The sequence below is a fragment of the Bubalus kerabau genome, chromosome 2 (assembly GCF_029407905.1).
Source record: "Bubalus kerabau isolate K-KA32 ecotype Philippines breed swamp buffalo chromosome 2, PCC_UOA_SB_1v2, whole genome shotgun sequence".
Taxonomy (NCBI): domain Eukaryota; kingdom Metazoa; phylum Chordata; class Mammalia; order Artiodactyla; family Bovidae; genus Bubalus; species Bubalus kerabau.
In genome coordinates, this window is record NC_073625.1 from 89,359,035 (window position 1) to 89,377,707 (window position 18,673).

The following is an 18,673-nucleotide window of genomic DNA, read 5'->3' on the forward strand; positions in this document are numbered from 1 at the left end:
CTTCTCCAATGCATGAAAGTGAAAAGTGAAAGTGAAGTCACTCAGTCATGTCCAACTCTTCCTGACCCCATGGTCTGCAGCCTACCAGGCTCCTCCGTCCATGGGATTTTCCAGGCAAGAGTACTGGAGTGGGGTGCCATTGCCTTCTCCATCACTGTGCTCAGGCACCCACATGTCTGTCTGTAGGGATTGAGTGAGGGCACGGTACATGTGTACATTCCCCCAAACCTCCCATCACGTGTAGGGGAAGAAGGCACTCAGGGATCCAATGGCCACAGCATGTGTCCGCAGCAGGCACTGGCTACCAGAGCTGTAGAACCTTCAAATTCATTTTGAGGGGCAAGGCCAGAGCCTCCCAAAGGCAATGAAATCCACTTGGTACTAGCACCTCTGTTTAAACTATAGCTATAAGGAACAGCAGGCTTCCTTGGTGGCTCAGTAATAAAGAATCCACCTGCCAATACCGGAGACTCTAATTGGATCCCTGGGTCAGGAAGATCCCCTGGAAAAGGAAATGGCAACCCGTGTCTAGTATCCTTGCCTGGGAAATCCCATGGACAGAGGAGTCTGGTGGGCTACAGTCCCTGGGATTGTGAAAAAGTCAGACACGACTTAGTGACTAAACAAGAAACAGCAGTTTTCAGGTTTAGGTGCTTAGAAGTTGTTTTTTTTTTTTTTTTTAATAAAGATGCACATTGATATTGTTGCAAGAAGACTTGAGAACTACTCTTGAGCAACACAAGACTATTTTTAAAAGAAAAAAGAAGATATTCTCAACATTCTACCCAGCTGGGCTAAAACTTCAGGTTCTGACCCCAGCTAGAGTGACCACAGAATGGGAAGAACCAAAGGTACAGGATAAAGCTGGTGTTTGTATGTTCTGCCAAACAGTTTTTACTTTATTCGGAAGTCAATGGAAAGTCATCTCAGGCATTGAGGCAGAAGATGGCATGATCAGGTCTATATTTGAGATGGATTACTCTGCAAGCAGAGTGGGGGTTGGAATGTGATGGGTTACACTGGAGGCAGATGGGTGAGGGAACTCGGGTAGATGCAAGGCTTCTCCTTTTCCAGCCCAGAGAACGGTCTCCAGAAAGCATTGCAATTATCCACATTAGTGATTCTAGTATTAACAATTTGAACCTTATAAATCTTTTCTTCTTAGGTGAAAATAGAGTGGAGTTTGTAATGAAGCACTCTGTGCCAACCCTACCCGATGTTTTATACACAGTATAGAGCACACAGAACCTGGCAGGCATTCCTCCCTAAGTTTTGAGGCAGCCAGTCCTGCAGTGAAAGCTCATTAGCTATGCAGTCATCAAGGAAAAACTGGACTGCTTTCCACCATACCAGAGGCTGTGAAAGGACCACATTCTGTGTCTCAAATGGTGAGCCTGTCGAGGTTGGGGTAGATTTCCAGGAACTGTGGCAGCTTTGAAGTGTCTGACCTAAGAGAGATTAAAATAAACTTCAGTTCTGCTCTATCACACCCCAGCCAAAATGGGAGGAGCCGCCAGAGGGGGCAGGAGAAAGCGGTGGAGGAGGAGGGGGAAATTGAAGTCACAGTCTCCTCATTGGCTTTGCCTTGAATTCACCAACACTGCTCTGCTGTTATCAAATTAGCGGAGGCAACAGTGCTTGGGGAAATAGCTACAATACATGAGTCTTTTCTCTAGTTGCTGAGGAGTGGCTATGAATGATTTTATGAGAAAAGAATCTATCCCTGGGGCCCCATCTAACAAGATCAATTCCTACTTGCTCCCTCAGCCAAGTCTCATGTATCACCCATGTACCTAGTCACTTAGTTCCTTAGAAACATATCTGTTTCTGAGTCTCTGAAAACACACGAAATATAAAAAGATAAAACAACTCTTCCCTCCGTTAAGACTGCAGAATCAATCTTAGACTGCTTAGAGCTAGAAAGAATCTAATCCAATGGTTTTCAAGTTCGTTTTAGTATCTGATCCCTTCAGATGAAATCCGGTGAAGAAGTTCAAATAATATGTGAACAGAAAGCAGAGCTGCTTTTATTGAAAGGGATTTCTGGCTGGGCAATGCCCCTATTTTTGTCACATCTCCAACACCCTATTTTGTGAATTAATTCTTTGAACACCCAGGACTTAAAGGAGCAAAGTCTGAAAGTCATGATTAAACAAGTTCTTCCATTTTACAGAGGACAAAAATGAGTCCCAGAGAGTTCATAGTTATTTGGTTTTATGAGGGCTCCCCAGAGTAGTCATTTGCTAAGAAACACTTGTGAAAAAAATAATGTTTTCTTGATAGATGATGATGTAGGTGCACAGATATATTAAATACAACTTGAGCATTTATCAGTGGATATTATTTTTTATTCAGCCCCTTAATTTTCACATCATATTTTAAAAGGTAAAGGAAGTGAATTTGCCATTAACCATATGAAAATATTTGGAACGAACTGATTCTCCCTAAAGCTTACTAAGAGAAAAATTTAACCCTAAAGTTATAACCAAATGTTTGAGACTGTGAGAAAATCAGAATACTCAAAAACTTATCCAGGAAATGAGTGTATCCCATGCATGCATGCATGCTCAGTCATGTCTGGCTCTTTGAGACCTCATGGACTGTAGCCCACCAGGCTCCTCTGTCCATGGGATTTCCCAGGCAAGAATACTGGAGTGGGTTGCCATTTCCTTCTCCAGAGGATCTTCCTGACCCAGGGACTGAACCCACATGTCTTGCATTGACAGGTGGATTGTTTACTGCTGAGCCACCAGGAAAGCCCATGACATACTTCATAACTTGTATTTTTTATATATAAATAGTAGCTTTATTGAGCTATAATTCACATATTATGCAATTCACCATTTAAAATATACAGTTAGGCAGCTGAGATTGTGGAGTAGGAAGAGCCTAAGCTCACCTCCCACAGGCATATCAAAATTACAACTATTTACAGAGCAACTATTAATGAGAAGGATGTGAAGACTAGCTGAGAAGATCTTCTACAGCTGAAGATATGAAGAAGAACACTACAATAAAGACGGGTAAGAGGGGCAGAGAAGTGAGATACGTGAGACCCACATTGCCAGGTAGATGACTCACAAACAGATAATTGCAGACATTCTCCCCAAGGAGCTAGGAGTCTGAGCCCAATACAGAGCTCTAGGCCTAAAGAATCCTACACTGGGAGGATAAGCCACCAAAACAGTTGGCTTGGAAGGCCAGTGGGGGTTTTATATACATATATGTGGTATGTTCGACCACAAAACCCATCTCAGTGAATTTAAGAAGACTGAAACTATATCAAGCATCATTTCCAACAACAATATAGGACTAGAAATCAACTACAAGGGAAAAAAAATGTGGAAAACCACAAACACACAGAGGCCAAATAATATGCTACTACATAACCATTGGGGCTTCCCATATGATGTAGAGGTAAAGAATCTGCCTGCCAATGCAGGAGACTCAGGAGACATGGGTTTAATCCCTGGATCAGAAAGATCCCCTGGAGAAGGCAATGGCAAGCTGCTCCAGTAATTTTGCCTGAAAAAATTCCATGGACAGAGAAAACTGGTGGGCATGAAAACTGATTCACAGGGTCACAGAGTCAGATGCTACTGAATGACTGAGAACACACAACCAACCAATGGATCAATGCAGAAATCAAAGAGGAAATTAAAAAAAAAAAAACACCTGGAGACATGAAAATGAAAACAATGATCCAAAAATCTGTGGGATGCAGCAAAGCAGTGCCAGGAGGGAAGGTGATAGCAATACAACCCTTCCCTAAGGAAATAAAAATCTCAAACAATCTAAACATATACCTGAAGGGACTAGAAAAAGGAGGACAAACAAAACTCAGTTGAGAATGTTTCCTTTAAATCAAAGGTTAACCGATGTAGTTCACCATTGTAACAGAATAAAGAGAAGAAAAAAAAAAAAAAAAACATAGAACTAAACAGGCGATGATAAAGGCATTTGATAAACTTCACCATTTATTCGTGGTTTAAAAACCTCTGTGGTATAGCCACACTGGGAAACAGTTCAGCACTTCCTTATAAAACTGAACATGAAACCACCATACAACACAGCAATTTGCAGTCATGGACATTTATCCTGGAGAAGTGAAAACTTACATTCACACAAAAATCTATACATAAATTTCCAGAGCTGCTTTATTTGTATAGCCCCAAACTGAAACAACCCAGATGTCTTTCAATGGGTGAATGTTTGCACAAAGTGTGATATATCCATACTAAGGAAAGCAGTAAAAAAGAATGAACTCCTTATCTGTGAAACAACTTGGATGAATCTCCACGGAATTATACTGAGTGAAAAAAAAAAAGCCAGTTCCTGAAGATTGCATACTACATGATTTATTTGATTTGTATAAAATGTTTAAAGATGAAATTTTAGAAATTAAGAACAGATTAGTGCTTCATAGGAGTTAGGGAAAGAGATGTGCATACAAAAGGGCCACATGAGCAATCTTTGTGGTGATGAAAATGTTCTGTATTTTGACTATGGTCAACTTACATGTGATGGAATCACATAGAACTAAATACACATGAGTGTATAAGTAAAATGGAGAAGGAAATGGCAACCCACTCCAGAGCTCTTGCCTGGAGAATCCCATGGATGGAGGAGCCTGGTGGGCTACAGTCCACGGGGTGGCAAAGAGTCGGACACGACTGAGTGACTGAGCGACTTCACTTTCACTATTAGTAAAATGGGAGAAGTCTGAATAAGATTGTGGGATTGTAATGTCAAGGTCCTGATTGTAACATTACACTATACGTCTGCAAGATGGTACCATGGGAAGAAACTGAGTAGATGGTACAGACTTTCTCAGTATTATTTCTTACAACTGTGTGTTAATCTACAAATTACCTCAAAAGAAAAGCTTAATTGAAGAAACTTCTCCTAAAAATCTAGTAATAGGTGAGAACTTCCAATTCTGATCAACAGTAGTTCTAAAAAGCATATAACAAACATAATTTTGGGGAAAATATTGAAAGCTTTTCTTGAATATTAAGAACAAGATAAATGCCTGCTTTCCCCCATTTTTATTCAGCACTGTATTAAAGGTTCCAGCTACAGAATAATGCAAAAAAATAAATAAATAAATCTAAGTTATAAGGGCAGGAAAAGAACTAAAATTACTATTAGTCACAGGTCATATGGCTGCATATGTAAAATTCCAAAAGGAAGTACAGTTAAATTTTAGAATCAATGAGTGTATTAGCAAAGCTACAGGAAAAGTCAATGTACAAGACTGTGTTATAGTATTCAAAAATCAATTGTAACGTTAGCCAAAAGAACCCCAAAATATTTAAAATATGACATTTAAAATAAAATTAAACACATGAATAAATCTACCAAAAGATATGCAAGGCATCTTTGCAGAAAACTATTAGGATTATTAGGAAAAATTGTTGTTCAGTCGTTCAGTTATGTCCAACTCTTTGTGATCCCATGGACTGAAGCATGCCAGGCTTCCCTATCCTTCACCATCTCCAGGAGTTTACTCAAACTCATGTCCATCGAGTCAGTGATGCCATCCAACCATCTCATCCTCTGTCGTATACCACAGATGTTTTAAATGCCCGTATTATAAACTGGTCAAGTTCCTAGGTTAATCTATGGAGCAGGTGCAATACTGATCAAAATCCCAATGAATTTTTGTTATTGCCTTTTCTGAAATTGACAAGTGGTTTTGTAATTTATAGTGAAATGTAGAGGTAAGGAAAGACAAACTGATGTTAAAGAACATCATGGGAAGGACTTCCCTGGTCATCCAGAGGCTAAGGCGTCACACTTCCAAAGCAGGCAGCTCAAGTTTGATCCTTTGTCCCAAACTAGACGCCACATCTGCAACTAAGTTCACACGCCACAACTGAAAAAAAGAACCTGCCACAAAGAAGATCTCGTGTGCCACAACTGAGACCCAGTGTAGCCAAATAAATTAATTTTTTTAAATCATGGGAAATTTTGCTCTGAGAATTAGTTAACAGAACTACTTAAAATATTAAAATCTTATAGAAGTTAAAGGAGTACAATTTGTTGTTGTTCAGTTGCTAAGTCATATCTGACTCTTAGTCGAAACCCCATGGACTACAGCATGCCAGGCTCCCTTGTCCTTCACTATCTCCTGGAGTTTGCTCAAACTCACACCCATTGAGTCGGTGATGCTATTCAACCATCTTGTCCTCTGTTGCCCACTTCTCCTGCTACCCTCAATCTTTCCTGGCATCAGGGTCTGTCCCAGTGAATACAAATTTTGTGCAATACTGGCACAAAAAATGGACCAAAAGCCCACTAAAACAGAAGAGAACATGTAGAAACAGGCAGTGAATAGATGGATACACAATCATGACAAAAGTGGAGCTACAGAGAAGTGGGTAAAAGACAGTCTTTTCAATAAATAGTGCTGGATTGATGTGTAAATTTTCTGTAGCTGCTATAACAAATAACCACAAACTTAATGGCTTAAAGCAACACATTTATTATCTTACCGTTATTTAAGTCAGCGTTCCAACATAAACCTCACTAAGATAAAATAAACGATTGGCAGAAACGTTCTTTTCTGGAGGCTCTAGGAGGGAATTAATTTCCTTGCCATTTCCAGATTTCTAAAACCACTGGAGAATCCCAGGGACGGGGGAGCCTGGTAGGCTGCAGTCCATGGGGTCGCTAAGAGTCGGACGCGACTGAAGTGACTTAGCAGCAGCAGCAGCAAAACTGCCCACATTCCCTATTCTACATTGGCTTGTGGCCTGTTTCCTCAATCTTCAAGATCGACAGTGTTGCATCTCTCTGGCTTGTTCTTCCCTAATTAAATTTCCCTTTGACCGCAGCCTGGAAAGATTCTATTTTAGAGCTCTATTTGGTTGGGTTGGGCTCAGTCAGATAATACAGGATAAACTGGTCATCCCAGAGTCACATCTGCAAGGTTCTCTTTGCAGCAGAAGGTAACATATTATGAGGCTCCAGGGATCAGGACCAGGACATCTTTGTGGGGTCCTCATTCTGCCTACCACAGTCAACTAGATACTCTTTGTAAAAAATAAGAAAACTTCCTTCACCACTCATCAAATACAAAATCAATTCCAGATGGGCCATAACTCTACATGTGAGAGTTTGAAAAATTAAACTTTTGGAAGAAAATATAGAAAAATGTTTTCATGGTATTGGGGTAGTGAAGGATTTCATGACCAGAACAACAACAAAAAAACACCTAAGATTGAGAAACTGATCTAGATTAAAGTTAAGAATTTTTCATCAAAATCTCCTAAAAATAATGAAAATGCAAGCCACAGAGTGGGAGAAGGTACGGGCAATACACATCATCAATGAACAGCTGTGTCAAAGTTTGGGTTCCCCTGAAAGCAGAACCTGAGAAAAAGGCTTGGTACAGGAGCTTCCAGGGATCCATCGTGTGTGTTAGGCTTCACAATAAAACAAGTTAACATCAATAAAAACAAAAGTCTTAAATGTAGTAGCTAACATTTATTCAATGCTTTCTATGTGCTAAACTCTGTTCTAAGCATTTTATGCAAATCAACTCAGTTAACACCTCAGACATGCCCAGAAGTAGGTGCCTTTATGGGCTTCCCTGGGAGCTTAGACGGTAAAGAATCTGCCTCCAATGCAGGAGACCCAAGTTCAATCCCTGGGTCGGGAAGATCCCCCGGAGAAGGGCATGGCAACCCACTCCAGTATTCTTGCCTGGAAAATCCCATGGACAGAGGAGCCTGGCAGGCTACAGTCCATGGGGTCGCAAAAGAGTCAGACGTGACTGAAGCGACTTAGCAAGCAAGCAAGATGCCTTTGTAATCCCTGGGGAAGGACACTGAGTCACATTGTAGTTAATGTCCTAAAGCTACTAGGCACGGTTTGTGATGGTAGGGATTGTTGTCTGTTTTGTTGACTGCTACATTCCCACTGCCTGGAAAAGTGCCTCTTCATTGAATAAAGTGGCAAAATAAGATTCACACCCTTGCTGCCTTTGGCAAATCTTGCATTCTTAACCATGACACAGAACAGCTCATAATGTTATTCACTTAAAATCTCCTATTCAGATCCAGGGTGTAAGAATGAAGATAATAAAAGCACAGAAAAATTAAAATTATTTTTTAATTTTAAAAATAAGTTTTTATTTAAAAAATAAAGATACATTTAAAAATAAAGATACAATTTAAAATCCATGCATCCAGATTTCTTAGAAGAAAGGGGGATGGGAGAAACCAAAGGCCAGAAGAATGTTTTCAAATATTTTTCTTCCCCACAGGTTTGTTTAAGATCATATTCCCGTCTTTGCCAGCCAGCATTTTAGCCCTTGCCAATGAACTTCCCAGATCATGGAAAGCCACCTCTTAACCCTTTTCCCAAGACCTGAGCCTAATCCCAACCCTCTCTCAACTGAAAGACACGTTCGCGTTGACTGTTGGTTCAGCAGTTGTGTTTCTAGCCACTGAATCAAATTAAACTGAAATCAAAACCAAACACATGTTCCTCTAAGAAACAGCCAGGACTTTCACGCTAAATACCAAACATTCTCCCCCCCAGCAGTTCAGGCGTCCTAGCACACAACTTTAAGATGTTAACCAAGAATTGTCCAGACTACAGATCATTGCTTGGAAAATTTTTGTTGCTGCTGGTGGCGATGATGTGTGTGTGTGTGTGTTTTTAAAACCAGTGTAGAAAAGTTCATGCAACGATGTGCTCCCATTTTAAGAAAAAATAATTTCAGTATAATTTTGTACAATAAAGTCTCTTCTGAGAGATCACAATTTTTCTTCTGTTGGATGATGTTTTTGGTGGTCAAGAGAAATATTGAAAAGTAGTATTCTTTTTTTTTTTTAATGAAATGGGCATTTAAATGAACCATAAATCAACATTGGTCAATTGAAGCTATGGAAGTGACTGATACAATGACTTTATTATTTTTTTTTTATATTGGTGTAGATCAACAATGTCTTGTTAGTTTCAAGTATATAGTAAGCTGATTAACTTATACATATATATATATATTATTTTTCAAATTCTTTTCCCATTCAGGTTGTTACAAAATATTGAGTAGAGTTCTTTGTGCTATACAGTAGGTCCTTGTTGGTTATCCATTTTAAATATAGCAGTGTGTACATGTCCATCCCACACTCCCAAGGTTTTGGTGCTTATGATAATGTCTCCAAAGAAACTATGCAGCCTAAAATAATAATATATCACTACTCTTGGTACATTTTACTTTCTATGAACTATATTTATGTGCATATCCATTTTCATATCAAATCATCAGATCAGATCAGTTGCTCAGTCGTGTCCGACTCTTTGTGACCCCATGAATCCCAGCATGCCAGGCCTCCCTGTCCATCACCGACTCCCGGAGTTCACTCAGACTCACGTCCATCGAGTCAGTGATGCCATCCAGCCATCTCATCCTCTGTCGTCCCCTTCTCCTCCTGCCCCCAATCCCTCCCAGCATCAGAGTCTTTTCCAATGAGTCAACTCTTTGCATGAGGTGGCCAAAGTACTGGAGTTTCAGCTTTAGCATCATTCCTTCCAAAGAAATCCCAGGGCTGATCTCCTTCAGAATGGACTGGTTGGATCTCCTTGCAGTCCAAGGGACTCTCAAGAGTCTTCTCCAACACCACAGTTCAAAAGCATCAATTCTTCGGGGCTCAGCTTTCTTCACAGTCCAACTCTCACATCCATACATGACCACAGGAAAAACCATAGCCTTGACTAGACAGACCTTTGTTGGCAAAGTAATGTCTCTGCTTTTGAATATGCTATCTAGGTTGGTCATAACTTCCCTTCCAAAGACTAAGCGTCTTTTAATTTCATGGCTGCAGTCACCATCTGTAGTGATTTTGGAGCCCCCCAAAATAAAATCTGACACTGTTTCCACTGTTTCCCCATCTATTTCCCATGAAGTGATGGGACCGGATGCCATGATCTTCATTTTCTGAATGTTGAGCTTTAAGCCAACTTTTTCACTCTCCACTTTCACCTTCATCAAGAGGCTTTTTAGTTCCTCTTCACTTTCTGCCATAAGGGTGGTGTCATCTGCATATCTGAGGTTATTGATATTTCTCCTGGCAATCTTGATTCCAACTTGTGTTTCTTCTAGTCCAGCGTTTCTCATGATGTACTCTATATATAAGTTAAATAAACAGGGTGACAATATACAGCCTTGATGTACTCCTTTTCCTATTTGATAGGAAATTTTCCTATTTCCTATCAAATCATAATGCCTGTTTATTATTATTTCCTTGAGCCTATTAAAATACATGATTTCTATTTTCCCTAAAGGTTCATATACAGCATTTTTTTTATTCAGTCATAAAAAACATTTTTAAAAACTAAGATCATGGTATCCAGTCCTATCACTTCATGGCAAATAAAAAGGGGAAAACTAGAAGCAGTGACAGATTTTACTTTCTTGAACTCAAAATTCACTGCAGACAGTGACTGTAGCCATGTAATTAAAAGACAGTTGTTCCTCGGAAGGAAAGCAACGACAACCCTAGGCAACATGTTAAAAAGCAGAGACATCACTTTGCTAACAAAGGTCTATCTAGTCAAAGCGATGGTTTTTCCACTGTCATGTACAGATGTGAGAGTTGGATCATAAGGGTGAGCACCAAAGAACTGATGCTTTGGAATTGCGGTGCTGGAGAAGACTCTTGAGAGTCCCTTGGATTGAAAGGAGCTCAAACCAATGAATCCTAAAGAAAATCAACCCTGAACATTCATTGAAAGGACTGATGCTGAAGCTGAAGCTCCAATACTTTGGCCACCTGATGGGAAGAGCCAACTCACTGGAATAGACTCTGATGCTAGGAAAGATCAAAGGCAACAGGAGAAAGACGTGGCTAGATAGCATAACTGACTCAATGGACGTGAATTTGAGCAAACTCTGGAATATAGCAAAGGACAGGGAAGCCTGATGTGCTACAGTCCATGGGGTTGCAAAGAGTCAGACAAGACTGAGTGACTGAACAGCGACAATGAACAATAAAACTCTATTCATTCAAATTATTGACTTAAGAAATATAAATAAAAAAAAGATAAAGTAGACAGTAATGCCTTGTAACATGTCACCAGAGCCTTGTGCTAAGGTGTTCCCAATCCAACAAATGGCTATCTTTGATTTTCAGATGCCTGCTAGTGTAACTACACGTATTATCATCTGGTACATATTTCTACATCTTTTCCACAAAGATATAAAAGTCTTTAGTTGTATTCTGGCATTTCTCTCCAATATTTTTTAAACATTACCAAAGTGCTTCCTATAGTCACTTACAGAAGTCATTATTCCAACCAAAGAATAAAGTTCATCTAGACCTGGATGTGTTCTACCTAGATTTAAATTATCTAGTTACCCTTATTCCCTACTACTCTATCTGGACTTCCTTCAGTCTTCTTGGGTGGCTCAGACAGTAAAAAAAAAAATCTGCCTGCAATGTGGGAGACTTGGGTTTGATCCCTGGGTCGGGAAGATCCCCCAGAGAAAGGAATGGATTGACTTCAGTATTCTTGCCTGGAGAATCCCATGGACAGAGGAGTCTGGTGGGCTATAGTATATGGGGTCGCAAAGAGTCAGACACAGCCAAGTGACTAACACACACACACACACACACTACTTCCTACTTCCCTACTACTCATATTTCTCTATTAATATTTGAGGTTTGGTTTATTTACATGTTTCTCTTTTATATACCACTTCAGTTATTCTGCTTTCTCTCTGTCTTTGTCTAACTTCAATTTTTGTCCCATTAGTGTGTCTCTTTCTCTCTGCTTTGTTCTTTTTTTTCATTTAATTGTATTTATTTTTGGCTGTTCTGGGTCTTCATCATCGTGCGCAGACTTTCTCTAGTTTCAGCAGGTGGGGGCTACTCTCTAGTTGCGGAGCTTGGACTTCTCATTGCGGTGGCTTCTCTCGTTTCAGAGCATGGGCTCCAGGTGCACAGGCTTCAGTAGTTGGGGTGCACCGGCTTAGTTGTCCTGAGGCTTGTGGAATCTTCTTGCAACAGGCATCAAAGCCATGTCCCCTGAACTGGCAGGCAGACTTTTAACCACTGGACCACCAGGGAATTTCTCTACTTTGTTCTTTTGGGCCAAAAACATCTCCATCTCCTAATCCTGCCATGTACTTCTTGCCTCAAACCTTTGTTGCTGTTAGCTTGAAACATATGAAAGTATATATTGCCTGATATTTCTTTTACATTTTCATTCCCCCCATATATTTGTCTTCCATGTTTCTGTTTTTGCCCTCCCAGTGTTTGACCATTTACTTATTCACTCTTAGTGGATGAATATCTATTGACGACCTGCAATGTCCAGGTCTACGTTAGACGATGGCAATACCAAGTCATGACCCAGAAAGCACCTTCAAAGAGCTCATGAACTAGTAGAGAAATCATACAGATAAGCAAGAAGTTACAAAGATGTGGAAAGAATGACTATAACCAAGGAGCACAAAGGTGGGGATACCAAACCCAGACTGTGAAAGTCAGAAAACATGTTCTGGAAGATAAGATAGCCATTCTAAGGCCAGAAGTAGAGGCTACAGGACATATGTGCAGGCACACAGATTTCTGGAGATGTCATCTCTTTTTTTTCATCAGAATCACTTGTGACATCTTAACTTTTAAGGTTTACTACTGAGCTATCTTGATAAATTACTTCTCACTCTTTCATTAATAAAAATTTTTAAGGACCCGCTCAGTACCAGTACCACAATAAGTGTGGTCTTTTCTTTTTGAGGCTCATTGCTTAATATTTATTTTTATTTATTTATCTCATCTTAGCTGCAGCACATGGGTTCTTCGATTTTTGTTGATTCACACAGAACCTTTTTTAGTTGTGGCTTGTGGAATCTATTTCCTTGACCAGGGATCGAACCTTCATTGGAAGCATGAAGTCTTAGCTACTAGACCACCAGGCAAGTCCCTAAGACTCATTTTAAAGACTCAAGGAATTCCCTGCTTTCACCCTCCCCCATAATTTGGGGGAACTTTTAACCTGCTTTTCCAAAATGCAAAGTACTCATTTGGCTCTTGCTACTGTTTCTTCCTCAACAACAAATGACTTTAAATTTTTAGTTTCCTTTTTACTTTGAAATTGCTCAGTGTAATTTATTGAGTGCTTTCTATGGACAAGGTGCCATACTAAGAGCTCTGGGAGATATACAATGATGACTAAGCTTCCTCATGAAGCTTATAAACTAATAAGGGAAAGGTGTACAAAGAACAGGATATAGACAATAATAGATACTCTACTAAAGATATTTTATGTTTAAAGATTAGAATTTCTTTGTTTTAATTAAATTCAGAAGAGCATTTCTTGTTTTTTCCTGAATCATTAGAGTTGATAAGATTAGGACAGAAAGTCTAGATCAAGTCAAAACATTTTTGAGAGGCATTGTGTAATATTTTTAAAACTATTTTTGTTTTCAATATATCCCAGAGGAAAGGGTACCTGTACCAGTCTGATTGTATCCAATAATTCAGAAGTCAGTTCATTAGATTAACAAAATTTAATAGTGGTATTATGGATCAAATTAGATTTTAAAATAGGTATTAGAATTTCAGTGTTACCCTTGGGCTTTCACATTCTACATTATGTATTTCTGTAATTTTGGAATACTTCTTAGTAATGATAATGCGTTACTTTTTTAATTAGAAAAAAATATATTCATAAATACATATATGGAGCTTCAATTAGGAAAATGAATGTGTGCGCTAAGTCGCTTCAGTCATGTCTGACTCTTTGCAACTCCTCTGTCCATGGAATTTTCCAGACAAGAAATCCTGGAATGGGTTACCATTTCCTACTCCAGGGGATCTTCCTGACCCAGATTGAACATTCACCTCTTATGTCTCTTGCATTGGCAGATGGGTTCTTCACCACTCACACCACCTAGGAAGCCCAATTAGGAAAATACATTGTGCTAATTCTCCAGAAAGGTATCTGTTAGCTTCCTTTTTCAAAATGAAACCTATATATATATATATGATTATAAAAGTTGAAAAAATATGGAAAAAAGAAAAAAATTACTATAAAGCTACTACACTAACTCAGTTGTTTTCTATGATGTGTTTTTCTCCTCTTGTTTTTTTTAATACATTGATGAGGTTGTTTTTAAGTGATTATATAGCAACAGTTCATTTTAAAATTTTAATTTGTCTTATTGAAGTATGGCTGACTTACAATGTTGTGTTAGTTTCTGATATAGAGCAAATAATTCAGTTATACATGTATATACTAGTTTGCATTTGTTTATCCCAAACTCCCAGTGCATTCCTCCCCAGCCCTCCTCCTTTTTGGCAATCACAAATCTGTTCTCTACGTCCTGTGAGTCTGCTTCTGTTTATAGATAGGTTCATTTGTGTCATATTTTATTTATTTATTTTTATTTTATATTGGAGTATAGTTGATTAACAATGTTGTGTTAGTTTCAAGTGTACAGCAAAGTGATTCAGTTATATATACATATATGAACGTGAAAATCACTCAGTCATATCTGACTCTTTGTGACCCCATGGACTATACAGTCCATGGAATTCTCCAGGCCAGAATACTGGAATGGGTAGCATTTCCCTTCTCCAGGGATCTTCCTAGTTCCAGGGATTCCAATCCTCCAGGGATTGAATCTAGTTCTCCCGCATTGTAGGCAAATTCTTTACCAGCTGAGGCACCAGAGAAGCCCAAGAATATTGGAGTGGGTAGCCTATCCCTTCTCTAGTGGATCTTCCTGATCCAGGAATCAAACCATGGTCTCCTGCATTGCAGGCTGATTATTTACCAGCTATACATGTATTTATTCTTTTTTCAAATTCTTTTCCCATTTAGTTTATTACAGAATATTTAGTGGAGTCACTGTGCTATACAGTGGGTCCTTGTTGGTTGTCTATTTTAAATATAGTAGAGTGTCACACCAGTATTTGTTGCAGTGCTGTTTACAACAGCCAATACATGTAAGCAACCTAAATGTTCATCAATAGAATAATGGATAAATAAGATGTGGTGTATATATATATGATGGAATATTACTCAGCCATTAAAAAGAATGAAATAATGCTATTTGCAGCAACATGGATAGACTTAGAGATTATCATACTAAGTGAAGTAAGTCAGAGAAAGACAAATATCATATGATACCACTTTTATGCAGAATCTAAACAAAATAATACAAATGAACTTGTATTTACAAAACAGAAATAGGTTCACAGATTTAGAAAACAAACCTATGGTTGCCAGAGGGGAAATGAGGTGTGGTGAGGGATAAATTGGGAATTTGGGATTGAGAGAGCAATATTTCTTAATAATATTTAACCCACAGGAATAGGAACATTTTCTTCACATATACACAGTTCTGTGTTTTTGGCCCAGATGGAAAGGTAGAATCATGGAATATTTACATGAAAATATCTTATAGATTATTCTGAAATATTCAAAGTCTCATTATCATCTCCCACTAGGTAAAACCATTATCTTCCAGATTTACTACTTTGTAGATGGAGTCATATTAACAGTAATAATCCAGATTTTATTGACATTTGTCATGAAGAGAGGTTAATGACATTGTACAGGAGGCAGGGATCAGGACCATCCTCAAGAAAAAAAAAAAGCAAAAAAGCAAAATGGCTGTCTGGGGAGGCCTTATAAATAGCTGTGAAAAGAAGGGAAGCAAAAAGCAAAAGAGAAAAGGAAAGATATACCCATTTGAATACAGAATTCCAAAGCATAGCAAGGAGAGATAAGAAAGCCTTCCTCAGTGATCAGTGCAAAGAAATAGAGGAAAAGGATAGAATGGGAAAGACTAGAGATCCCTTCAAGAAAATTAGAGATACCAAGGGAACATTTCATGCAAAGATGGGCACAATAAAGGACAGAAATGGTATGGACCTAACAGAAGCAGAAGATATTAAGAAGAGGTGGCAAGAATACACAGAAGAACTATATCAAAAAGATCTTTATGACCCAGATAACCAGGATGGAGTGATCACTCACCTAGAGCCAGACACCCTGGAATGTGAAGTCAAGTGGGCCTTAGGAAGCATCACTGTGAACAAAGCTAGTAGAGGTTATGAAATTCCAGTTGAGCTATTTCAAATCCTAAAAGACGATGCTGTGAAAGTGCTGCACTCAATATGCCAGCAAATTTGGAAAACTCAGCAGTGGCCACAGCACTGGAAAAGGTCAGTTTTCATTTCAGTCTCAAAGAATGGCAATGCCAAAGAAAGCTCGAACTACCACACAATTGCTTTCATCTCACATGTTAACAAAGTAATGCTCAAAATTCTCCAAGTCAGGTTTCAACAGTACATGAACTATGAACTTCCAGATGTTCAAGCAGGATTTAGAAAAGGCAGAGGAATCAGAGGTCAATTGCCAACATCCGTTGGATCATCAAAAAAGCAAGAGAGTTCCAGAAAAACATCTAGTTCTGCTTTATCGACTATGCCAAACCCTTGACTGTGTGGATCACAAGAAATTGTGGAAAATTCTGAAAGAGATGGGAATACCAGACTACCTTACCTGCCTCCTGAGAAATTTGTATGCAGGTCAGGAAGCAACAGTTAGAATTGGACATGGAACAACAGACTGGTTCCAAATAGGGAAAGGAGTATGTCAAGGCTGTATATTGTCACCTTGCTTATTTAACTTCTATGCAGAGTACATCATGAGAAACACTAGGCTGGAAGAAGCACAAGCTGGAATCAAGATTGCTGGGAGAAATATCAATAACCTCAGATATGCAGATGACACCACCCTTATGGCAGAAAGTGAAGAACTAAAGAGCCTCTTGATGGAAGTGAAACAGGAGGGTGAAAAAGGTGACTTAAAACTCAACATTCAGAAAACTAAGATCATGGCATCTGGTCCCATCACTTCACGGCAAATAGAAACAGTGGGAATAGTGAGAAACTTTATTTTGGGGGACTCCCAAATCACTTGCAGATGGTGACTACAGCCATGAAATTAAAAAACACTTGCTCCTTGGAAGAAAAGCTATGACCAACCTAGATAGCATATTAAAAAAGCAGAGACATCACTTTGCAAAAAATGTTCTGTCTAGTCAAAGCTATGGTTTTTCCAGTAGTCATGTATGGATGTGAGAGTTGGACTATAAAGAAAGCTGAGCGCAGAAGAATTGATGCTTTTGAACTGTGGTGTTGGAGAAGACTCTTGAGAGTCCCTTGGACAGCAAGGAGATCCAAGCAGTCCATCCTAAAGGAAATCAGTCCTGAATATTCATTGGAACGACTGATGCTGAAGCTTAAACTCCAATACTTGGCCACCTGATTTGAAGAACTGACTCATTTGAAAAGACCCTGATGCTGGGAAAGATTGAAGGGAGGAGAAGGGGACAACAGAGGATGAGATGGTTGCATGGCATCACTGACTCAATGGATATGAGTTTGAGTAAGCTCCAGGAATTGGTGACAGACAGGGAGGCCTGGCGTGCTGCAGTCCATGAGGTCGCAAAGAGTTGGACTGTGCGACTGAACTGAACCTAATGTCATGAAAAGGTCCCCCAAATTTTTCTGGGACTTCAGATAATGTTTCACTTGTGCTATAAGTAAAACCAGTTACCTGTCTAGTCACCTCTTTTTTTCTTTCCTCTTCTCAGCTCTAACCATCATGGGCTAGATGTTGCTGAGTTTCCTGGTGATGCTGCCTTCCCTAGGATGCTGCCACAGGTGTCCTGGAAATGCCAAAGCTGTCCTGTGGTGTGTGCAGAAGCATAGACTGCCTTCCCTGGTGGTTGATAATCTGCCTTCCAATGCAGGGAACATGGGTTCTGTGCCAGGTCAGGGAAGTAAGATCCCACATGCTGCAGGGTGACTAAGCCCTGAGCAGCACAATGAAGATCCCCAGTGCCTCAACTCAGATGTATTTATGTTGATGTATGACAGAAACCAAACCAATATTATAAAGCAATCATCAGTCAATTAAAAAGAAACTTTTAAAATAATATAAATAATTTTTTTTAAACAAAAGCAAGCACAGAATGTCCCCTTCTCCTCTCCTATTGGAGGTTCCCCAACACACCATTTGTGTCCCATGTCCTGGGACACTTTCTACCCAAAATGTGGCCCATGGACCAGCATCATTGGGCAGAATTGTTAGAAATGCAGGCTTTCAGGTCCTGGGTATCAGAATCTTCCTTTTAAGACGAGTCCCAGGTGATTCGTATACAAGTGACGGTCTGAGGAACACCTACTCAAGACACACTCTGAGGCTACGATAAGAATTCATTTGGGACAAGAGCAGTGTTGGGTCAGAAAACAAAAGTAGCAAATAATAGGCCCTTTTATAATGATTCCTTCTCTTTGAAGACCTTGTCTTTGTGACTGGGCCAAACGTAGGCTACGTGGCCCCTGCTCTTAGGATGCACTCTCCCTCAGGAGCCCCTTGCTCCTCACTGCCTCACCGAGAGAGGCTTTTGATGACTGTCACTTCTATTTCAGTGCAACCAGACGTGGCTTAGGCTCAAACTAAGAATCCACCACACTATGGGAGATCTTATACCACTACACATGTAAAATAATTTTTTTTTGTAACAAATATTGATTCAGCAGCTATCATTTCCTAATGGAGAAAGAACCAAAAGGTTCCCACGTGGAAGAGTCTTACTGTAGGTTGGAGAAACCAGCCTTATATCTTGACCCTACAG

At 39.5% G+C, this 18,673-nt stretch overlaps 1 non-coding gene across 1 annotated transcript; it reads right to left on the bottom strand.

Moving 5' to 3' along the window:
* Positions 1-308: 308 nt before the first annotated feature.
* LOC129645152 (small nucleolar RNA SNORA68) lies at positions 309-445 on the bottom strand. The gene has a single exon (XR_008711240.1). It is a non-coding gene; the product is annotated as a small nucleolar RNA SNORA68 (small nucleolar RNA).
* Between the last annotated feature and the right edge of the window lie 18,228 nt (positions 446-18,673).